This window comes from Mustela erminea, chromosome 16 (assembly GCF_009829155.1).
Source record: "Mustela erminea isolate mMusErm1 chromosome 16, mMusErm1.Pri, whole genome shotgun sequence".
In the NCBI taxonomy this organism is placed as follows: domain Eukaryota; kingdom Metazoa; phylum Chordata; class Mammalia; order Carnivora; family Mustelidae; genus Mustela; species Mustela erminea.
Window position 1 is genome coordinate 53,621,729 of NC_045629.1, and position 24,838 is coordinate 53,646,566.

Below are 24,838 nucleotides of genomic sequence, written 5' to 3' on the forward strand. Positions count from 1 at the left end.
CTGTCTCCAGTTTGCGCCCGTTGCTTTGCGCAGTTTAAAGCCGGGTTGGAGGAGAAAGGCTGGAGGAAGAACATGGGGCCAAGAAATTACGGTTCGGAAAACAAGAACAACAAAACCAGCAAGATCGGGATGGGTGTCAGCGAAATGCGCCAGGGAGTCATAAACGCCCAGAAAAGAAGTTCACAAGTTAGTAGCTTTCTGGGATGCTGAACGTCGTCGCCCTTTCCTCCTCCTAACAAATCCAAGCAACCCCCTAAAATGAGTTTTTTATTTTTTCCCCAGAAATCGGAGCCAATTTCGTTGTGGCAGAGCTTTTTCATCGCTTTAGCCCAACTTTCCTCCGCGTCTTTGGCGACACCTGAAATTGGGCTGCCCGGCGGGCGGGAGTAACCCCCACGCCCCCACTCCCCAGCCGCGCGGGCAGCCCCGGGGGCCTGGGGAGGAGGCGCTCTGAGAGGTGCGGGCAGGGGCCGGACTGGGCGCGCGCTCCGGTCCCCGCCGCGGCAGCGAGCGCAGGTTCCGGAGCTCCGGGCGGCGGGGACGCGCGCGCGGGAGGGGGGGCTTTAAGCCCGAGCCGCGGTTTCCGCAGGAGCTATTTTTAGCGACGCGTCGTCGGTCTTCTTCCCCGGCTTCCAACGTGGTACCCTCCGGCTCGCAGCCGCCCTTTGGTGGCTGCTTTCCGCCTGTTCCCATCCCCCCCCGCCGCTGCTCGCTCTTGGTAGCGTCCACGCAGGCAGGTCCGGAAACTGAGCATGTGTGGAAGCGCTCGGCGGCCTCGGCGGCGGCGCGGGCAGAGCTGGGCTGCGTCAGGCTGAGCCCATTCACCGCGCGGCCGCAGGAGCGCAGCGCCGGCGCCGCGCCGCCCAGCCCCGCCGAGAGGGGCGCACTCGCCGCCGCGGGGCCCGCCGCCGCTCACCGCAGCCCCCTCCTGGCGACCGGCAAGTAAGTTTGTAAGGTGGTTGGGCGGTGGGACGAAGGTTCTGCGCCCGGGGGAGCCCCGGCTGGCTGGCGGGAGGCGCGGCTAGCCGCTGCCCCGAATGCCCGGCGCCTCGGCGAGTCGCTTGGCCAATTTGAGAGCAGGCGGCCACCGGGATGCTCGAGCCGGCAGAGCAGGAGGGCTGAACTGACTCTGGCGGGGGCCGAGGGAGCCAACTTGGGCAGAGGGGAAGGACCGCGAGGTGAGGGGAAAGGACCCGGCGAGCGGGCTGGTGCGGGATGGGGAGGCTAGGTTTGGGTGCGGGGGCCCGGCCGAGAAGAGCCGCAGAGGAAAAGCGGGGTGTCTCCGGGGGTTAGGGTGGGAGCGGCGTGAGAGCGCAGTATAGGGGCTGTTGGGGTGTGTGTGTGTGTGTGTGTGTGTGAGCGTGTCCTGGTCGGAGCGGCAGAGAGGGAAAGTGGGGCGCGTGAAAAGCGGATTTGAACGAGAGCAAAGGACGGTGGTGGAAGGGACAGTAGGTTCCGGAGAAAACAAGTGGACCCGGATAATTTGGGGAATTAGTGCCAGGTTCAGGGCGCTATAATGATGATGCGAGGCAGCCTTGAATCAAGGTCCTTGGAGTGAGTGTGCGAGACCACTGTTGGGAACCGTCTGGAGAGAGATGGATGCAGAAAGTGGCCTGGAAGGGCCAGCTGGAAAATCGTTGAGGGATTTGGGTGAGGAGGAGGAGGGCAGCGGTGCAGAGATCGGATGGAGGAACCGGGCTGCTGGTGGAGCCAGAAGGCTCGGGAAGGGGTTTAAGGCTACGTGTGGCCCCCTGAATACTTAGTAGCGGTCCTCTGAGGTTCATTTGCACCCCAGGCTCCTCCTCCTTTTCCTACCTGGCTTGGTCGCAGGGCCCCTTGCTTGCTCTGGGCGAGCTAGCAGGAGATTTGGACATCAGGCAGCCGGGAGGGCAGTTATTTACATGGGAACTGCCTGGGCTTCCCGTAAGTGGTTCCCGGCCTCCTCGGAGTGCAGTCTGGAGTCCGAATGTGTGTATGGCAGGGGGCGGAGAGGGGTGGTGTCTCTTCTGGGCCGTAGGAATCCGTGGTCTGGCCCGGAGGGTAAGGTGTTTTGGGCTGGGAAGTCAGGCAGAAGTCTGCAGCGTGCAACTCGCGGCGGGGCGTGTGTGCGCGAGTGTGTGCGTGTTGCCAGCCCAGGGTCGCGTCTGTTGCTGCAGTCTGTCTCCATGACGAGGAGATCCTGGGATCCACAGGCGGCACGGGGAGGGGATTAAGGGAAACGTGTTTTCCTACGTCTCTTCTATCTCCTTTCCCCAGAGTCACGTTCCTTGCTCGTCCAATGATGCACCTTTCTGATCTCTTCCCGGTCCCCCCGCACACCCCGAACCTGGCTCCAGTCTTGTGCTCTGATTTGGTACCCCGAGGAGGCGCCCGTCCCTTCTGTGCGGGGGGAAATCCTAGGAGTCCCGGCGGCCAAAGGGGCTCCGGCCTCGGTTCCTTACCTGGGGCGTCACTCCGGGGGTCCGCAGTTCACTCTGCTGCCCCTGCAGGTGACGCGGTGATGTTGCCCCACGGACTCCGGAAGCATGATGGCTCCAAATGGCCATTGGGACCCAGAAGCCCGGCAGAGTGACCAGCACTCATGGGTTTTCGAGACCAGGGATCTTCCCTGAGTTTCCCACATGTAAATGTAACTTAAAAAGAAAATAAGACCAGATTAATAGAATAAACAAAAGTCTAATGCAAAAAGCTTTATGCAAAAACGCCTCTTTGACTCGGAAAAATTTCACCCTCCAACCGCAAGAAGGGAAGAAGCGTCTTCAGCATACAGGATCGGAAACCCGGGAGATGGGGGGGGGGGCGGGATTTGTTACCACGTCTGCGCCTTCTCAGACTCCATCCAGCTTTCTGTGCTCTCTCGCCGTTGCCATATTTTTAGAGAGACTTGACCAGACATAGGGAAATGAGAATGAAGGTGACTCTGGAAACCTGTACCATCTATGGAAGGACTCAGAAAGGGAAAAGTGAGAACCTAACCTACTGTCTGCGGATACCTAAGAGGGCTGGGCTCTGAGGTGGTTGTGCAACCACCAGAAATAGTTCCTGCATCCAAATTGCAGGGGCAGCAGCAGATGAAGGGAAGGGAGAACTCTAGAAAAGTGGTGAGGAGCATGGTACGGGCTGTCTTGCTGGGTGGTCACTGACCTGTGGAGGGATACAGCAGAAAGGGCAGCAAGCTTCATGGCCAGGACATGTCCTCATATTCCATGTGACATTGGCTTTCTCAGTTTCTAGTACAGTAACTATTGAGAGGTACCTTATGAAATATGTCCATGATTCTCCATATCTGAAAGGTGGAGACTGAATAAGGACTTAATGCTGTCAGTTACTCCTTCTGTTACTATTTTTTTTTAAATTTTCCATTGATTATTGTTAGAACGTGTAGTTAAGGTTAGCCATCAGTTCTATTCTCCCTGGAGTGCTGTACAGATACAACATAACCTTATATGTTTGCTCGGTTTTGTTTGTTTGTTTGGAGGTCAAGGAGGAGTGATTATTGCACAAATTGATTTGGGTGCCCCCCCCCCCCAAAGGCAGAATTTAGGCTCCTGAAGAGCTTATGATCATGTGGAGGTGAAGTCTTCATTTATAAAATGTTAAATTTTATGTGAAATGAGAAAATCCTTTCCTGTCTATCCTTCATCTCTTGCATTGGAAATAGGATTATATCCTTGGACTGGTTCTTAGTCCTCAGAAGCATATTTTGACAATAATTTTCCAGGAGGATTGTTTCCTAAGCCCTGGTATGCTTTAAGAAATATTCAGTGAAATCTTTGCTGTCCTAAGGTAAAGGAATTTAAAAAAAGTGCTGAAATGGCTTGATGAGACAGAACTAGGAGAGAGAAATGTTAGTCAATATGGAAGGAGAGAAATGACCTGTTACCTCAGGGTGTCTTTTTGATGAGCTTAGAACAGTGGTTTTCTAGAGGGGTGATTTTGCCCCCCCTCCCAGGGTACACTGGCAACATCTGGAGACATTTTTTGGGAAGGGGGGTGCTTCAGGCATCTTGTGGGCAGAGGCCAGGGATGTTGTTAACATTCTACAGCACACTGGGTAGTCTCCCACAATAAAGAATTATCCGACTCCAAATCTTAGTAGGGCTGAATTTGAAAACCCTGCCTTATCACAGAACATGTTTTGAAATAAAAACAACTCTTGTTAGGATACTTTCACATATTGCTTTTGGAATTCATCTTGAAAATTAGTAGGAGTAGTTAATACTAAGAGGTTTTCTTTGCAAAATGGCTCCATGTTCAAAAATACTTGTTTTAGGGAAATTGAAGAGGTTTCCTTTTAGCAGAACTTCTTTTCAGCCTTGAAAACAAATCCTAGCATGTATTGGGAATGTCTACAATGATAGGTTGTATAGTATACATATGAACTGAGTAAACATATTTGATGAAAACAAGTTATAAAACTGTTCAGCTACAGTATTTTCCACTGAACTGGTTTGGTTATTGCTCTTTAACATACGTAATTAAAATTTTTTAAATTAAAATTAATTAAGATTACACCTAGTAATTTTTTCATGTAGTGAGGGATTGAACAGAATCAGAGGAAAAATGAATTTTTTAGATGGATTTTTAGATGAATTTTTATTAGAAGCCTTATAAAATGTTCCAGAGTGAAACCTTAGTATTTGTAGACATCAACACAAGAAGGTAAGAATCCCATACAATTTTCACGTATTGAGTTCCAATTTTAAATTGACAGCATGGCATGTATTGAGAAACAAACCTTTCTACCTTGTAGCACAGTGCTCTTGCCTAGAGAGAAAGAGCAATAGCTTACACTCATGAATGTAATAAGATCAGGGAACTCAGAACACTTACTAGATAAAAGCTTTGTCATTATCAGGAGGAGGTCTAGAAGAACTAAAGAGATTTGGTCACTATTTGACCTTCTCTCCTTGCCCCCCCCCCCCTTGTTTGGTGATTGGTTGGTAGATACCACAGTTCATTCTACAGAGATCATCATTAGGGCTGCTTACTTCCTTTCTCGTTCTAATAACCATTCCCTTCACTCCTGGCCGTGGCCATCCCTCAGTCCCTCAGGAGTTTCTGTAGCAGAAGAGACTTCAGACTCCTGTTAAGTCTCTGGGGTACCCAGTCATCCCTCCCTTTTTTCCTGTGTGTACAGACACGAACAGCTCCTCCCTGCCTCCATGTGGAGCAGAGATTGGTGTCTCTCTTGCAAAAAGGCAGTGGGAGAGTGCTTGTTTCTCACAAAGTCAACCTCGGTGTCTCTGGTTGCATGTTTGAATTGTTTTTCAGTTGTTTGTTCAGTTGCTGTTAGGAAGGCTTTCTCTTTCCCAGGGGAATGGTAAAAGAACCAAGGAAAATAGAACTTCAGTGTGAACAAAACTGGTGTTGGTGGAGTGTACCTGTCTTTGGACTATATAAAAGCTCATGGATATGATTTGAACCAATGAGAATCATGTATTACCAATTCAGCAAGCATTTGTCAGTTCAACAGTAGCAAGTCCTATTGTAGGTACTGGGACTATTGGCATCTTTAAGGGTAGGCTGCCGTGTGCATAGCAGTCAGTTTCAAAACTAAGGTCATTCAGAGAATATACATTATTTTATACACATCTTTAAAACTGTATCTGTAAACAGGATGGTTACTCATTTTCGTGAAATTTGGAGCAATTATAGAGATACAGCATAATTCTTGAAAATACCGCTATACACAAACATTCAGAGGGGAAGGGGAAGGTTATGTGGATGTCTCTATAGACTAGACAAAGAGGGCGTGAGCAATTTGAGGTGAAAGAGGTCAGTTCTTGTCTCCCTTTTTCTTTCTTTAGGAAGTGATTGTTGATTTTGTTTGACATCTGAACAGGGAGAAATGGTTCCCTTCCCTGCAGTTCACTTGTTGGATAAACGTGTGCCCTTATATGCTGCTGATAGTCCTGGTGGAAGAAGGCAGTGGGACGGCTGGTATGATGATTAGAAGGAAGCAGAATTTGGAATCAGTTCTGTCCTAATCATGTTTCCAGCAAAGACTCTGAATACACACCTTCAGAGACTGAGCAAGCCATGTCACTATTTTGAGGTGACTAATAGAAAGATTATAGAACTGAGCATTTTTGTTGTTCCGCACATTCGGTCATACATACACCTTATATAGGGGCAGATGAATTAACATAGCGGTTCCATTACTTAAAAACAAACTTGCTGGTCACTGTGGCATGTCAGTTATCATCCCAGTTGAAAGAAAGGTAGCGTGAAGGCAGGGAATTTTATCGAACGCTGTGTGCTGCTCCCGTCGAACTTAAGAACAACGACAGCCAAAGCAGGATTTGGAATTTATGCTATGGCAAAGGCAAAGAGGGTTTCTTCTTTTTATTTCATTATAGTTTATTATTATTAAGGATGAGCGATAGCAATACATGAAATAGGCGACCTACCTGTGGAAGGTTTTACTTTTGTTTGTAGATGCATGTTCATCTTAAAGAAACAAATAGCCCAGGACATCTCCCGAGGCTTTCAGTCGTCATTATAAATAGCATGTCCCTTCTATCTCTGGGAAATTTATTATGTGATGTCATTTAGAATCAGAATACTGGCCTAAGCGGATACTGATACAGTCCTTTCTAATTTTGTGATTTAGAGTTGTCTCTGTCTTTTTGAAGAAGGTAAAAGCGACGTGCTCTTCGTCATTGGGAGCACAGTCACGGATGCTGATACCAGCCTGTGGTACACAAGCACATGATGCTGCTTGACATTGGTCTGGGACCCCACTGACCAAAACAGTGATGTCAGTTTTCTAGATTGTGAAGCCTGATTTTAACAATTTTGATTTGAACCACTGCTGTGACCAGGCTTGAGAATCACTTGATGTATTTGGAAAATACCAACTGATGAAGCAGAATGCTTACCACCCATTATGAGGAAAGAGGTATAGCAGTTTCAGATCAAGAACTTTGCAGCCACATCTGGCCCTTCTACTTAGTAAGTAGTTTTGTGACTTTAGATGAACTTCTTTTTAACTTCATGGAGCTCCAGTTCCTCATTTTTGAAATGGTGATAATTTTTTCTTTTTTTCCTGTGAGTTCATGGTAGGATTAGAAGAAATATTTTTAAAATGGAGGTGTCGGGGCGCCTGGGTGGCTCAGTGGGTTAAAGCCTCTGCCTTCAGCTCAGGTCATGATCCCACAGTCCTGGGATCGAGCCCCACATCGGGCTCTCTGCTCAGCGGGGAGCCTGCTTCCTCCTCTCTCTCTCTGCCTGCCTCTCTGCCTACTTGTGATCTCTGTCTGTCAAATAAATAAATAAAATCTTAAATAAATAAATAAATAAATAAATAAAATGGAGGTGTCTATTAAATATGGATGTGGTGGTCTTATCCGTGCTTCTGGTGCTAGAATTTACATGGTTGCTGTCCAGGAAGAGGGAGCAGAGAGTGTAGGGAGTCAGAAAGGTCATGGTGAGCAAAGGGAGGGGGAAAAGGGCCATGGCGTGCATCATAGGTTAGGAAGGGATGTCAGTGATGAAGTCATTCTTAATGTCTACAAATTTCTACATGTTGGCAGCTAGCAGAACATTCCAGAAAGGTTAATTCATTAAATCTTTATATTTGTTTAAAAATTCTACAGTCCTTGTTGGGGCCATAGCCACAGAAGACTTTTGTCTATTTATTTTTATTTATTTATTTATTTTTTAGATTTTATTTATTTATTTGATAGAGAGAGATCACAAGTAGGCATAGAGGCAGGCAGAGAGAGAGAGAGGAGGAAGCAGGCTCCCTGCTGAGCAGAGAGCCCGATGCGGGACTCGATCCCAGGACCCTGAGATCATGACCTGAGCCGAAGGCAGCGGCTTAACCCACTGAGCCACCCAGGCGCCCCTATTTATTTTTTTTTTTAAAGATTTTATTTTTATTTATTTATTTGACAGAGAGAGAGAGAGAGAGAGAGAGAGAGAGAGCACACAAGCAGGGGGAACAGAGAGGGTGTGAGAGGCAGACTCCCTGCTGAGCAGGGAGCCTGATGTGGGACTCAATCCCAGGACTCTGGGATCATGACCTGAGCCGAAGGCAGACCCTTAACCATCTGACCCACCCAGGCGCCCCACAGAAGACTTTTAAAGATTTTATTTATTTATTTGACAGACAGAGATCACAAGTTGGCAGAGAGGCAGGCAGAGAGAGAGGAGGAAGCAGGCTCCCGGCCGAGCAGAGAGCCCGATGCGGGGCTCGATCCCAGGACTCTAGGATCATGACCAGAGCTGAAGGCAGAGGCTTTAACCCACTGAGCCACCCAGGCGCCCCAAGACTTTTAAATGCAGTTGCTTTCTAAGATAAAATGTGGTCTTACATTGAGAATTAGTATAGTAATAGACTAAGGATTCCTTCTCATCTATGTTTAAATCTTTATGTAAATCACAGTGACAAGATGTCACAGGCACATACCACAGTTTAGCAGAAGGATGTTAACAGCCATGATAAATAGCTTTGAGTAAAAAATATTTTATTCTGTTTTCATTCATCTAAATGGTTTAGTAACATAAACATCATTGCATTTTTAAAGCCAGCTTTTAAGCTACTATAAAATATAATCAACTTGTGATGAGTGAGGTGAACATGTCAAGGTTAAAAATTGGTTTTCCCTTAGTTACTTCCCAACATGAGGGAATATATGTTCTAGCATAATAAATTAAAAAATAAAAAAAAAGACAGAAATAAGGAGGACATTTATTACCACTAGATCTATTTAGATCTTAAATTTTTAAAAGGGCCAAGGAAGTTTAAAGGTACTCTTTTATATCACTGAAGTATTTATCGAAGTGCAATTTTAACTCTTTACCAGCATGGTTTTGAATTTCAAATAAACAATCATATTGGTAAGTATCTAATAGAGAAAGAATAAGATATAGTTTTTAATTATGTGAACTAAAATGAACAGCCAAGAGGGAAAAAGAACCATTCTGGCACTATGGAAATATTCAGCGATTTTTAGAAAAACCTAGGGAGGAGCGCCTAGGTAGCTTAGTTGGGTAAGTGCCAGATCTTGATTTCATCTCAGGTCATAATCTCAGGGTCTGGTTGTGAGATTGAACCCTGCATTGGGCTCCATGCTGGGCTTGGAGCCTGCTTAAGATTCTCTCTCTCTCTCTCCTTCTCCCTGCCCCCCCCCCCGCCACCACGCCACTATGTGCATGCTCTCTCTCCTTCACTCTAAATTAAAAAATAAAATAAATGAAATAAGAAAAACCTAGGGAGATGACATTTTAGCATAGCCTTATTGGCACAACTGCTGGTTATGTTATATATTAAGAGTTTTTATTTCATTCTTAGGTACGCATCATCTTTGTCATTAAATATTATGGGGAAACTTTTCTTGGGTATTGCAGTTAATAAATTATTTTTGCCATACTTAGAGTGAAAATAAAAAGGTTGCTAGTAGTCCACTTGAACTATGCATTATTTTAAGTTTTCTATCAGCTTCCTCTTCTTGGACTGAAACACATAGCCTTTGCAAATAACAGTAACAAATCCATTATTGATAGTTGTACCTCAAGGTATTTTGAGCTAATCATTTGGACTTTTGTGGGAGGGAATTGAGTGAAACTGAAATTTCATCCTACTAATAGTTGTAAGGCAAAATAAGATAAACAATAAAAGAAAACAGAACAGAATCCAGAGCTTCAGTTTTCTAATTTATCAGCATTCCCCAACTAAATCAAATAGAACTGATTCTGGTTAATTTAAGCAGGAAGGAATTCCTTGGGTAGTTGATGGAAGAATGCATGGAACTGAAGGAAATGCTGATAAACAAGACCTTGGAAAGGATAGCCCACAACTGGGATGAACCAACTCTAGCTCTTTTCCATCTTTGTGTCGCTATGGTCAAAGCTCAGGATTCCCAGCAGGGGAGAGAGAGAGAGAGGGAGAGAGAGTATGTTCTGGGAAAGAACAGAACATCTTGACTGATAGTCCACTGACAACTGTGTTTAATGAGCCCAAGGAATTAGCCCAAGACATAATCAATGATCTGCTGCTACCAGAGAAATGGAAATAGATGATGCTGGGCAGGCGCACTGAACTAATGTCCTTTACAGAGATTCATGATGGAGAAATGTGCTTCAGTGGTGATGAATTAATAGAAGGAAAAAAAGGTGGGGGGAACCCTGAGTATATTATCTAAGCAAAGTAACTGTTGAAAACAAAAATACTGTGTTACTCTCCTAAGTCTGCTCTAACAAGTTCCCACAAACTGGGTGACTTCAAACCACAGAAATTTACTCTCACAGTTCTGAAAGATAGACTTCGGGAGTCAAAGTTGGTGGGGGCTGTTGTGTCTCTGAAGACTTGATGGGGAGACTTTGTTCCATTCCTTTCTTTTACCTTCTCGTGCTTGCAGGAATCCATGATGTTCCTTGATTTATAGATGCGTCATTGCAGTCTCTGTCTCCATTGTCATGCAGTGTTCACTCTCCACTGCGTCTGACTGTCTCTTGTCTTCTAATAAGGACACAGGTCGTGTTGGATTAAGGGCCCTTACTATTCTAGTGTGACCCCATCTTAACATAAGCAATGACATCTTTTAAGACTCTACTTCCAAATAACGCAAGATTCTTAGATTCCAGGGAGGACACGAAATTGGGAGGAACACCATCCAACTTAGTGCGGTGTGGGTAAAACAAACAACAGTGCACACAGCTAGGTCTGAAGAGTGGGAGGGGTGATAGCCTATCATTCTCTCTAGTAAAACTCTATCTGAAGCATCATGGCAAATATTAGGCACTCTTTTTTAGATAATATTCTGTCCAGTGGAAAACTGGTAGAAAACAATTTGGCTTTTAAGAACAGTTTTTTTTGAACTGCAGACCATAAACTTGGCAAAGGGGAGTTTAAAATAAATATAATATGAGCCTCCAGATGTTGAAAGGAAGAAAGATGCTGTCTTTGTTCACATACAGAGATTAGGACCCATGGCTGGAAGTTTCAGGGAAGCCCATTTTCTTTTGCTGTAAGCAGAAACATTCTTACATTAGTGGGTTCCAGAGAGGAATGAACTACCATGAGTTAGTGAGGGCCATAGCTCTGGAAGCAGTCTGCGTAAACTGGGTAAATATTTGTCATGATGATGTAGAAGAGATTTCTGAATGTGAAGGGCACCTAGATTAGATAATTGCCCACAGTTCCATGTTGAAGAGTCTCTTCTAGGAATACTGAGGGCTCTAGTGAACCCCAAACGTTTACTGAGCCTTGAGTATGGTACTGCATGTTGGTAGAAGGAGAAGTTCAAAAAGCAGACAGTCTCCAGCTCTTACGCAGACACATATTTCAGAGGTTACCCTGGCACCAATCAGGAACAATCCAGGATCCCACACGCTATCTGTCATAAAGCAGAGGATCGGTAACTATTTGTTGAACGAATTTGTTGTTTAATCAACAAATTCTGGTTTTCAAATGTATTTGCTTTGTTTCCCCGGGTACTTACCTGGTTGTTATCAGCCCTGCCGTGTTCATGCCTACTGTCTTTTATAGCCTTCTGGTCTTCTAGGATTTCCTTGCTCATGTATCATCACTATCTTTGTTTCATTTTACTATTTTATAAAAATAGGGTTGGAAGTGGGGAGTAATTTTTCTCCTTAATCTCTTTCCTCCTCTAGGCTGTCTTTGCCAGCAGAGCTAGCCCCGAACCTCTAAAGTTAATGACTTAATGGTGAAGATTGGAGGGGACTTAGGCTAAAGCAGTGTTTCTGAAGGTGTGGGGTGGATGACTGGTTTTATGCAGGATGACTTAGGGTGGCATATGGATATGTACTGAATTGAACTGAAAGGACTTTGAATCTGTTCCCTTTCAGTGTTTCTCACTAAGGCAAGGAGAAAGTTTCAGTTTGGTGCTAGTTTGTAACACCTCTCTAATACACCTAAATCTCCCTTTTTAATGCAGAGTAGGCTTCAGATGTAAAGCTTTTAGAAGTCCAGTAACACTGTTTTGTGTTCATTGTATTTATTTTTTTATTTTATTCTCTATTTATGCTAGGTCTAAGTAACGACACAAGCTTCCTTTAAAAATTTGGGTAGTTGAAACTTAAAAAATGGTATGATATTAAACAGGAGGTGGATAGTAGTGATGGTTGTGAAACCGTGTGAATGTCCTTTGTGCCTCTGAACTGTACACCTAAAAATAGTTAGGATGATAAATTTTACGTCAGACATGTTTTACCACAACTAAGAATAATAGTAAAAAAAATTTAAAACATGAAGAAGAAGAAAGCATTTAAAATTGTAAATGAATCCTTAAAAGTCAAGTGAAGGCCAGCAGTCTAGTTGGCAATAAATGGGAGCACAGGCACAAGGAGAATATGCACTCCCCCATGGGCCTCTGCTCAGGGTTCACTAGAAAGCTCAGGGGCAGGGAAGTGGACCGGAGAGATAACCCCTTCGTTCCTCAGGTGTGCAGGTAGTGAGAGGCTTCCCCTGGGGAACAGGCACCAAATCTCACCTACACACTCAGATTCTTCCCTCATATACAAAAGCCTTAAGCCTCTGGGGAGGGGCGGAAACCCCACTGGGGTTTTCGCCCAGTATCCCATACGGACACCAGCTGGAGATCTGCAACAGATCAAGAACATATTTTGGTTGACACAGGGAAGACGGGGCAGAAATGTTGGGGAAAAGTCAACCCAAGGTCCAGACTAAGGCCTAAGACAGGATCGACCTAGGATAAGATAAGGCCTAAGACTGAGATAGAGAATGGGAACATCAGTAGCCTCTGTATTTGTAATTGCCAAATATTGGAAGTGATCAGGATATCCTTCAGGTGGGCAATGGATGAACAGGTTGTGGTAGTATTCCACAGAGCAGAATTCTACTTGACAATAAAAAGAAATAAAAGGAAAGTTGCTTGACCTCACCCCTGTGCCAGTAATTACTGACGGTAACCATTAGAGCAGTAGCCATGAATGTTTCATGAAAAACACAACACTTTAGAAAATGCAAACATTCAGAAGTAGATCAAGAGAATTATGGAGAAAGCAGGAGTTGCCTGGCAGGGTTGATTGTAAGGGTAAGAGAGACTTGAAGGTCCTGATTTTCTCAGCAAGAAAAAAACCTACATAGTATCTGCATGTTCTTTTTCATTATAATGCATAAAATACTACTGATTTATAAACCATTCTATTTTTGAAACTCAGAGGCCTCCGTAAATATATATACAGCCTTTCCACTCCCTTAAACTTATATCAAGTAGATCAAAGATGCTTCCAAGGTAAAGGATCTTTAGAATTCATGTAATGTCCTTCAAAAATGGAGGTTTTTAACCTGTAATTTGCAAGCATGGATAGAACTTAGTATACTAGATACAAAAATGACATTGTTACTGTTACTGACATCCAACTGAAATTTAGCATTGCCTTTAATTGACAGTACGGGTCACAAAACACAGAAGCCTTGGCAGTACCTGTGACTTTTTTGCCAGTAGAAATCACAAATAATATCACATCACATTACAGTTGTTTGCAGATTTTTTTTTTTTTTTTTTTTTTTTTAAGTAGGCTCCATGCCCAGTGAGACATCTGCCACTGGAGCCCAGTGTGGGGCTTGAACTCACGACACTGAGATCAAGACCTACGCTGAGATCAAGAGTTGGACACTTAACATCTGAGCCACCCAGGAGCCCCTACAGATTTTTTTTTAAGTCGTTCATGTTCATCCCTATTTGAAAGTGTGGTTATTAGTGGAGCTGCTGTGTTAGATCTTTGTATTCAATTAGTAAAAAAAAACATGGTTTACCATGTCACAGTTTATGCTTTTAAAATTTGACAGTTGCATTTCATTGCATTTTGTTTCCTTTATAGTCCTGTGTATCTCTTTCTTCAGAGAGGTCACAGGCCTTAAGGACTCTCTGAAGGATTCATAGCACTTAGAAAGGTTAAGAACCTAAAACCTTTCTTGGAATCTGAGTAGTAAGTTCCATTCAGGGTGTGGTCCGGAAAGCCAGAGCTGTTGAGTGAGTTCTAATTTACCAGATCTGTGCTTGATTGGCTAAATGCCAGCTGTGCTATTCTATAGGAAGCATTGGTTCTAGTAAGTTTCATGCCAATTTGTAAATGCAAAGGGTACATTTTTGAGAATCTGTAGATTCTTTGTGTAGATTCTCTAAATACCTCAGGGGAGCTTATTTCATTTTGACAACACTGACAGGAAGTTTTGCCTCTTCTGGGGCAAAAATCTGCTTTTGTTTAACTTCTATCATTGACCTATGTCTGGTCTATATAACCTGACAGTTATCTAGGAATTTCCTGAAGTCACTAAAATACTTTTACTGTGACCTTCCTGATGTGTCTCAGGAATGCAGATCACAGTGATATCTGCCAAATCAAACTATATTTTGACAAAAAAAAATACTTAAAGGGAAACATTAGGCTTCAATTTCACGGAACATTTTTCTTCTTTTTTTAAAATAGAATATTTTTCTAACAAACATTTGGGATCCTAGTATGTGCCAGGCACTCAGCTTAACACTGGAATATAATAAGGGGCAAAGCAAACATGCTCCCTGCCCTCATGGGTGTTGGAGGAAAAGGCATTGGTGATAGTGCCTGGAAAGTGCTCCATAGACCAGGAAGGGGGATGGGAGGAAGGCTGCAGAATAGAGGGACCTGTGCTTGAGAAAAGAGGGGGCTCCCTAGGTTAAGAGCTGTATGGGGCTGGAGTTGAGAAGGAGGAGAGAAGGAGGAGAGAAGTGTTCTTAGCAGAGGAAACATTCTGTCACATACGAGGGAATGAAAGTCTGTGCCTGGGAGAAGGGTAAGGATGGGACAAAGTGGAGGTGGAAAGAAGCCAGCCATCACACAATGCAGGATCTTCCTGGCCAGACTGAGGATTTTTGTTTTTGAAGCTGGGGGTGACATGATCAATGATCCTTCTATACAGAGTAACTATTTCTTTTCCAGGAGAACAGATAGCATTAAACAAAAGCAGGATGACTAGAAATTTAAAAAAAAAAAAAAGTCTGCTATTTAAGCACAGTGGACATGACACCTGTACCATAATACATATTCATTATTACAACTAGTCCTTCAAGTCCCCTAGCAAGCTTTTGGTTTCAGTTCCAGGATAAAATTACTTGTTTCTTTGAACTTCTGAACTAGGGGAATTCTAAACCACTGGCTTTTGTCATGCATCTTTGAAGACTTCTTCATAACGTTTCCATTATAAAAGCTATTACATTGTTTCCAATCTTTTTAGAAAAGGGGCTATTAAAGTCATTTAGATACCAGCTTGCTATTTTAGTTGTGATTGTTTGCCTGTTTATTTGGACCTCATTATAAAAGGCTGAAGATACTATGTCTGTAATTGAATTGGCTTGCAAGAAAGCTCTTTACGGGGGTGGTAATCCCTGGTACATTTAAATTTATAGAAATGTTTTGAATTTTCCATTTGATTAACGAACATGGGCCATAGTAGTATTGAACACTGATGTCTATATGATCCTCTTAGCCACTACTTTGAATTAAAATTCTTGCAATCTTTTTATCATTGGAGTGAGGATATAAAATACAATTTTCATTTCATGTGTGTACTTTTCAAAATGGCAAAATTTTGTCCTGAAAGTAATTGAGCAGGTCTGTCTCATTATAGCATTAGTTACCAATGGAATGAATTAGCTACCAGCTCATTGTATTATTCTAGTTGGACTTTGTTTTTGGCTACTCTGAGGCATTGGGCGTGAACAAGAGGAACATTCTTCCCGTTTCAAGGTATCAACCCAGGGTCCATGTGCCTACATTTGTGCAATTTCTGAACTGTTTCACACGAAGCTAAGGCAGCGTGTTCTGAGGCAGTTGGCACCCACCTGTATTAACGTGGCTTATCAGTAGTACTGAGGTTCTTTTTGCCTAGTACACAGAAGACGTAAGAGGATACATGGTGACTGTACTTTGTAAAGGACTTTGAAAGGTCCTCAAGACCAGGATATTCAGAAGAGGTGATTAGAAAAGTTGCAGAGAATATTTTTTCCTGTGTATTTGGCATCTTTAAACACGATATCAGTAAGAGCCTCAGAGCCTAACCTTTGGATCAAAAGGCTTTGTTCTGTTTCAGGTTGTATTTGTTTTTGAGAATGTGTTTCCACGAATATATGTCTTTTGTCTGAGCAATATTTCTTTGTGGACTGCCCCCACCACTGGAATCAACTTTTCCAGTTCCATGGCTGATGTGGGACTCACCTGTTTCCTTTGTTCCCTGTCCTCTTGGGGTGAGCCTGTGACTCAGTCAGCCAGAGTATTTCCAACTTTAGCCAGAATGCTTTGTTCAGGAGTAGGTATATGATGTCAGCCAGCAAGATGGAGGGAGTCACTCCCTGTGATTTTGGCAGAACACCAAAATGATGCTCTCTTCCTCATGGAGGTCACAGAGCTGTTAGAATTTGTATCTACGGCTGCTGATGGATTTTTGTCACCAAATGGAGAAAGTCTGCCTGAAAATGAAGCTACTCCAAGGAAAATAGAAACAAGAGAAAAAGGCACATTTCAGCCCATTGATCCCACCACACTAAATAGCTGTTTCTGAGTATTTCAGTTGCACGAACCCTTTATTTTCTACTTCTGCTTCAACTGTTTTGAGTGAGGTATTTGTTACTTTCAACCCGAAGAATGAAAACATATGCTGCCAATAAACTGCCCCGACATTCAGGTGGCGGCAGGAAGGGAGAGGTCCAAAGACGTCATCTGGTATGCGAATGAAAGAATTGAACATCTCTGCTTCCCTGAGCCAGAAAGGGTTTGCAAGAGAAACCAATGAATGTGCTAACTTTCTACTCCTGTTGCCATTTCCTTTAAATAGCGCTGCATCTTTTAAGCTACATTCTGAAGTAGTAGCATCTGACTTTTTCTCATGTACAGGAGACGCGCCGTTGCCGTGTATTACACAAACAAACATAAACAGTAGCCGGCTGATTCTTACTTACAGCTTCACCGTCTGAAATCCATGGGTCCATGTATTTGTTACACATTCGCTTTTGGCATGAGGCATTCTAGGGTCTATTGTTCAACAAGTAAGACATTACAACTCCAGTAACGGTCTCCCACATGAATAACAAGATTAGAGGGACAAGCAGTAGAAATAATAAAAGACAAATTATCCTCTATTTCTAGTAACTCAGCAATGAAGGGCATTTATGTTCTCATGTGGACGTTAAATAGCTAGGAAATATGAGTCAGTCATTTTGGATGCAAAATGCTGCCACAGCTTCATTCCATTTGGTATCCTAGCTATCAGTTTCTTACAGACATTTCCTTTTAAAGGCAGAGAAGAAAAGATACACATTGTGGTAATGGCAATGAGTATGTCAAGTGTCCTGTGAACCTCAAGAGGAAAGCGGAGGAACTGTAATGACATTTCTGGTATGCGGTTTAGTCAGTGGCTTATTTTGTTGTAATTCTTTATGAAGAGGGAGACACGAAACATCTATAAATTAGGATGGTTCGTGGCTAAAGGAAAAACGAAGGGAGTCAGAGGCATTATTTAGACTCACTTTATCTTACATCAGTGCTTGTCTCATGGATATTAATTTCTGCTAAGAAGGGTTACAAGATAAGCCCTTCAGCTAAAAATAGAACCTGGTTACTAAGCTATAAGAAGAGTTGCTCTGCATAGTGTATGTAATTCAGTGACTAGAAAACATTGTCTTCCAGGGTATGGCCTGAATGGTTTCTGAGAACACTGTGAAGCATTTTGGTTGGCTCACTTTCATTGAGCTGGGGAAATACAGTAAACAACGATTTTCTACATTGTATCACAGAATATACTGAGGTGTTTATTATCCCTTGTGCTCCTATGATAGCAAAGTAGGTTTCTCCCTCCCAGGTAATATAATGGTGAAAACATCACATTTTCAAAAGAAAAATGCTTCACGAGGGGAGGTAGCATGAGGATAATGAAACTCTGCTGTGCTGTCTTTAATGAACTGATGGCTTAATAAACGATTGCCTTGGAGACCAAAAAAACAAAAACAAAAAACAGTTCTTACCTCTGTATCCATAGGAGATTGTTAGTACACAAAGATTAGCATTCACGTTTAAATTTGGGGTTTGCTTCCCAGTGTTTGGCTTGTTACCAGTTATTGTTTCTATCAGCATATATAACTAAAAGAGAGCCCTTCTGGGCTGCTCTAGCTAGATAGGACATTTCTAGTCTCACACAGGTAAGTGGCTGGAAAATGCACATTTGTGCGGCAGAGTTTCCTGTTCATTTGGATCTCAGTCTGCTCATCTTTCTGCCAGAAGGAGTGAGGTATGACGCACGTCCGGTTGCCATGGCCATGCCCATGAAGAATGCAAAGCTTGGTTGCTGGGACCTGTAGCCTCAGCCAAGAGACAGTGGGACATGCAAACAGATGGGGTTCCTGGGCAATGAGAATTCAGAAGTGGCAGGCAAAGTATATTGGAAGACGTGGGAGCTTCCTTAAATTTTGTGAAAATCAGAAAAGAAGAGAGTGAGGTCTACAACAGTCCAACTGGTAATTCTGAATTTATGACCCTTGCACTTGATACAGTTCCTGACCGACAGTACATACGCCGATGCAAGGAAAGGACTGTTCCAGTGCAGAACAGTGTGAGTCATGGAGGAGCAACATCTGGGTGACAGAAGCACAGGGACCGTCTGGAGCTTTTCCTATAGCCTGACATGGAAGAGTGTCTGATTGGAATTGATATAGGAACACGTCCCACCTCCAAACATGTATTCTTGTATAATACATTTCAGCTTACTGTATTCTAAACTGGTTGTAGTTTTTATTCCGTATTAATTTCAGGGATTCCAAACTTTTTTTTTTTTTTTTTTTTTACCATTTTTCCTTTTATCCTAATGACTTATTCTAACTAGAAGCCAACTCATTTATTCATTCATGTTTTTCACTCAGTACATAAACTGAGTGCTTACCATTTGCCAGACATTGGAAAACAACAACAACAACAACAAGAAGTGGTGAATAAATCTACAGAAATCCCTGCTTTCACAGACTTCACATTCTAGTCGGTGGAGACAACCAGCAAGTTAAGCACATAAAGGCTTTAAGGAAAAGATATTCCAGTAATGTGACTAATGTGACAGAGCTTGATAAGCCTGAGGGTGAGGAACAGTATCAGTGTGTAGATACAGAAGGGAAGGGAGTTGAGGATCTGCATGAGGACAGAGTAATATTTAGAGAACCGGAAGGGATGGAGGCAAAGCATGGGGCCTGAGAAGCTGCAGCCAGCCAGGTAGCAGGAGAGCCAAGAAAGCAGTCCTTGGAGAATGTTGAAGTCATTTGTTAAACCCATGAGTAACCTAACCCAGTGGATGATTTTGGAAGTTTCATCCCGGCTGCCAGGGAGGCCGGACCAGCACAGGTCAGGCACCGAAAGAGAGTGGCAGGTGCACGGCGAGACGGGAGAAGTCAGAGGCGTCCGCACCATGACTCGCGGTGGAGGTGATCAGAGAGGCTGCATCTGGGATGTGTGTAAGATGTGGGAGCAGGCGGCCCACACGGGATGGCAGGGCACCTCTCCCTGGCTGACGAGATTAGATTAGATACTGGGTGTGAGGGAAAGAGAACAGTTGTACTCGGGCGGTTTTCATTTACATCAGTGCTACTCAGAGTAGCGGTCTGTAGCCTTTGCCACTGATCTGTGACAACGTAAGGAGCTTGAGCCAGCATGTAAATCGGCTGACTTTCTTTTTATAGTGCGATTTTCTCAATGAAGACGCAGTACATTGATGTACATTCTAGTTCAGGTTCCTCACTTTGCTGCAGACCAGAAAAAGTTTGCAGAGCAAACTCATCTGTGGCCCTCACTTTGAGGAGCATAGTTTTATTTTATTTTTTTAATTTAATTTATTTATTTGAGAGAGAGAAGGAGAGTGAGCAGGAGAGTATGGGTGGGTTGGGGGGAGGGGAAGGGGCAGAAGGGGTAGAGGGAGAAGCAGGCTGAGGGAGAAGCCAAGTAAGACCCTGGGACCCTGAGATCATGACCAGAGCCAAAGGCAAATGTTTAACTCCCAGGTGCCCCAGGAGCATTGCTTTAGATGAAGTTGTCATTGAAAGCCGTCATTTTACCAAATTCTCCGGCTTATTCCGGTATGGTATATTCTTGAATAGTTGCTGACTTTGCAGTTTTAGAGGTGTGCTCTGGTTGCCAAATTAATGGAACTACACACTGATAAGTTATAAAATACCCATGGAACAACACCTTAACATTATGGTTTCTAGATTTTCAAATGCTTTGTTGATTTTGTTTTTTTGATTAGTAGGCACATGTAAAAGAAAGAGCTTAGGAAGACTTTAAAAAAAATAATAAATTCATGTTTATGAAGGAGGGTCACAGGGCAACTCAAGCTAAACTTTACTTGTTGTTTGAAATGTAGCTTATGCACCATCATTTAGAAAGCCTTCTACATCCTCTAACCGTTCTGATCTAAGTGTTTCTCTTAGGTTTATTTCTCACACTCTGTGTTTTACCTTTCTCATAGCACTATTTTATATCAAGAATGGTTGACTGACTTTTCCCTGCCTCCCCTCAAACTGTAAGCAAGTAGAAGGAAGACTGTATATTTTAACTCCAGTATCCCGTAGAATGTCTGGAACATTATAGATATCCAGTTAAACTTTATGAAAGTTGAGTAGTGTGACCATTGATTTCAAAGAACAAAAGTATAACGATACACTGCTGGGCAGATGGTCAGCATTCAAGTCTGGGGTGACTACTATAATAAAGGTTTCTTTAGGTCAGCCAGAATCTGAGGTACATGACCTCAGTTGTATCCTCAAATATTAAAGAAAACTTTTAAGTATTTAAATGAATATTACACATTGGACTTCTCAGTCGTATCTTTTAAAAGAGAGCAGCTGACATGGGTGCTATTTCAGAAATAAAGGACCCTAGTGCATATATATATATTATAATAACCTCATTATAGAGGGAATGACTCATTATACCACAAATAATTGTTACCAGGAGATCTGAGTTGGTGGGGTCCAGCAGTTTCTCTTCCCTGCTTTAGCATTTGCTGGAGTTCAGTTGTGGTATTTGGCAGAAACCCCTTAAAAATCTTAGAGTCTGACTACAGTTTACAAGCAGACCAGTCATCATCCAGTGATTCCAGATTTCTTAACCAATTAGAATATTTGGAGCCGAACTATTTTTCAGTCAACAGATTTTTTTGAACATTTACTGTGTGAGAAAGTACCAGGTATCATTAAAGTACTAGGAACTGTTGGGGAATAGAATGACAAATCAGAGATGGGTTTTGTCTTTAAGGAGAAGAAAATAAAGTATCACCAATCTCTTTGCCACATTATAGGATAATGACACTGAACCCTTTTCCCTGGAGAGTGGGTCATGCCTTCTTGGTGGAAATCTCAGAACCTGCAGTCTTCTAGCTTGACCCTGTCCGCTGCTCCCTGTGATTGCTCCCTGGGATCACAACTGTTATTTCCTTAGGTCTGTCACTCATCAGGGAAGGTCACAGACTTGCAACAATTTTCAGAGCCACCGTGGTTCACAGTCTCCTGCTGGGTGACCAGTCTGCTGGTCTTACAGGACTTACGGGTTCATCATCAGTTTGTATGGTACCAACCCCTTTCATTGTTTTGTTTCGCCTTGAGACAATCCAAGGTTTTATCAACTCTCACTTGGCTATGAGTGTGCTCATACCTACTTCCTGCTGCTATTCTTAAAAACAGATATGAAAAGGCTTTAGTGATTACCTCAACCTCTTTTACATAATGACAATGTGGATGATGATAATAATCATGATACCAATGATATTTATTGAGGACTAAAAATAGGTGAGTCCCTGCCCTTTGTGGTTTTCCGGTGTTTTCTCATTTATTCCTTATAACAACTCTGGAAGGGCGGTGCCATTATTATGTCCATTTTATAGGTGAGTAACCAAGGCAAAGAGAAGTTAAGTAACTTGACTAATACCCTCTTTAGTTCCTACCATCAAAGAGGGAGGCACTTACTAAATGAGCCTCATACAGAGCTCTTGTTCCCCTGTGAGCTTTCTGTGATTGACTGAACTCTCGTGATGGACCTGGGTTGTACTGATGAGGAGCGTTGAGACCAGTATACCTATTGTGGACAAAATACGATCTCTGGCTGTCATTCTCTCTTTGGACAAGCAGTGAATGTTTGTCTTTGCTGTCCCTGAGATTGGGCCAAAAGCCAGGGCAGATTGAAGAGAGGAAAGATAATGCTGGGACAAGAATGATCCTCAGATTTTGGCACCTGATTCCTGGCCCGTGCTGGTACAGGGCTTCCTAAGTTTGGGCTTATCATTTCCGTTATTTATTTTGACCTAACCTGGTAGTAGATGCTATGTGATGACTGGTTTGCTCTGAAAAAATTACTATTCACTTATCAGAGAAGTCCAAGCACATCCTAAAGCTGTGGTGATGGCTCCAGTCCATGTCATCACCACGAGTAATTAGAGGCATTTATGCCCCAAACTGCTGCCTGCTTCATGTGCATTATCTCATTTAATGCTCGTGCTAACCTTACTGTATCATCAGTACCAGTGTGGCCAGTCACTACATGACTCATTCTTGTACTGTCAACATAAAGTGATTCGAGCCCCATGGTTGGGAATATGTTAGACAAATAGACTCTAAGATTCTATTTTATTTTGTCTTGGACTAAATGTATTCTTTGGTCTGTGATTTGATAATTTTTAAGGGGAGGCATACTACCACTTATTAAATGTCTACTGTGTACTAGGCACTGTGCTGTTTGCATCTAAGTTTTTATTTTTGCTAATCTTAGGATTCAGTATAAATATTCATCAAGAGTATTTTATCATGCGAAGACTATCTTTACCTAAGAATACCTTGGGAAAGGAGTAGGGGATAATCTACAGGATAAAGGAAATAAACAAAAACTGGTGAGAGTACTTAATACAGAACAGATGCTTAACACGAAGAACGGATTTTTGATGGCAAGCTTTTGCCCTGACTGATACATAAAATTTATCACTGTGGGAGGTCGTGATCCAGCAATGGATCAAGTATAAATCTTGCAAAAAAGATATTGCAAAAAAAATTTTGGTAGATAGGTAACAAAATCTTTTTCTTATTTGCTTTTCAACCTGATTTGCTGCTCCTCATTGATGCATATCAAGTAGGGACTCGAGGAAAATAAGTCCTTATAATTGGAGTCAGTCATGATGAGTAGTCTCTGTCTCTATAATCCCTATGTTTTATGGAGTATTTTCTGTAGATGAATAGAGTAGAATGGAATAGAAAGTGATGCAAAGGTGGGTAATCAGAACCAGAACTATACAAGTACATAATATGGGGAAGCAAATGGTATTTATGTTTATTGTTTCATAGAAAGAAGGCCCTTCTGAGCAAGAAAACAGAACCAAAGCATTTTTGTTCTTTGGCAGACAAATAAGACCCTTGCCAGTCTGTCTTCACTGACACTCCTCTCCTTCCCCTCTAGTGACCTGAAACCCCTAAAAAACAAAACACAAGAAAGACCTGTTTATACATAGATGCGTGTGTGTATTTTATGTGTGTATGTGTTTATACATGATACACTGCTTATGTAATCTCACATGTATGCGCACATGTAATGAGTTGGGTTAAACTAGGTTTTGTGTATTAGCCATCAGCTTCTAAATCTCGGTGGCTTACACCACCGAAGTTTATTTTGAACTCACTCTACAAGTCATGTCCACGGCAAGCCATCTGTAGCTTTTCTTCTCATCATTCTACTCTGGACTCAGGCTGACAGTGTAGCCTAAATCTTGAATATTGCATAGCTCAATGCAGAGAGAAAAAAATGACCATCACGGACTTTGTAATTGATCCAAGAACTTCTGCCGCTGTGTCAGTTCTTCCCACATGCTGCTGGTCAAAATAAGTCATGCTCAAGCCTGATGTCAGCATGAAATAAATAAATAAATAAATAAATATATAGATAGATAGATAGATATAGATATATATATGCAGCAGTATTTTTGAAAAATAATGCTAGCTACTGCAGCATAGTAGCTCATTATGGTGATGTACAATATGAATGCTGGTTCTTGTTGGGAGAGGATCAGTGTTCAGTGAATGCATTATAGTTTTCAGAATGTAATTGTACCACAAGAACTGCTCCATCTGTTTCTAGGTATTTTTTCCAGGTGCTTGAGAAGATAGTGATAGATAAGAATAAGCCATTGCTTGTGGCTTTAACCTCATTTATTCTCATGTTCCCCCCCCCCATCTCCTCATCTCTCACATTTCCATTCATTCTGTTAATGACATTGGGTCACTGTTTCTATATTATGAAGTTCACTCCCCGTAGTTTCCAATCACATATCTGTTGAGAATCTCCTCTATGCCAGGCACACTACATGGGCTTAAAGACACTCTGATCTCATTCAGAAACACTTCTCAGTGATTTAAGGCCTGGAGGAAACAGTTGATTTCATTTTTTGAAAGTATTGATTAAGCACTGTAGTGGAGGAATGAAACAATGAAACTAGATCACAGTTTTGTAGAAGAGACAAGATCTGTTAGAGGAGAGTTGGCAGAGTCGTTTGGCCCATGAAGAGAATGGCAGATTCTTGAGGAGTGGAATACTTCCTGTCTTGAGAAGGATGAATAGAATTTTATTAAAAGTCAAGGAAGAAGTGAGGTAAAAGCCTTGGGGTATAGACTTTGGGGAAAGCACATTTAGAGATAAGACTAGATGTATAGATTAAAAGAAATTATAGAGTTAGTTGATAGAATTCATCAGATGTATCCGGAAAGATTGGCCTTTCTGAGCCTCTGAGTATTGTCCTGACTCCTGACTGTAGAGCCTGGTCTCATCTTTTAAATTCACCCTTTCAATGGAACAGTGTCCC

General features: G+C 42.7%; 1 protein-coding gene across 5 annotated transcripts in view; it reads left to right on the top strand.

The window, feature by feature from the left end:
- The first annotated feature begins 613 nt into the window (after nt 1–613).
- OXR1 (oxidation resistance 1) overlaps nt 614–24,838 on the top strand; it is a 439,603-nt gene continuing 415,378 nt past the window's right edge. For 2 of the 5 annotated variants that reach the window (XM_032316807.1, XM_032316810.1), the window contains exon 1: nt 614–942. The gene's annotated coding sequence lies outside the window, so the exon portion shown is untranslated. Of the gene's footprint in view, nt 943–11,212; nt 11,367–24,838 lie in introns of those variants that run through there. The other 3 variants (XM_032316802.1, XM_032316806.1, XM_032316804.1) reach the window with 2 other exon arrangements.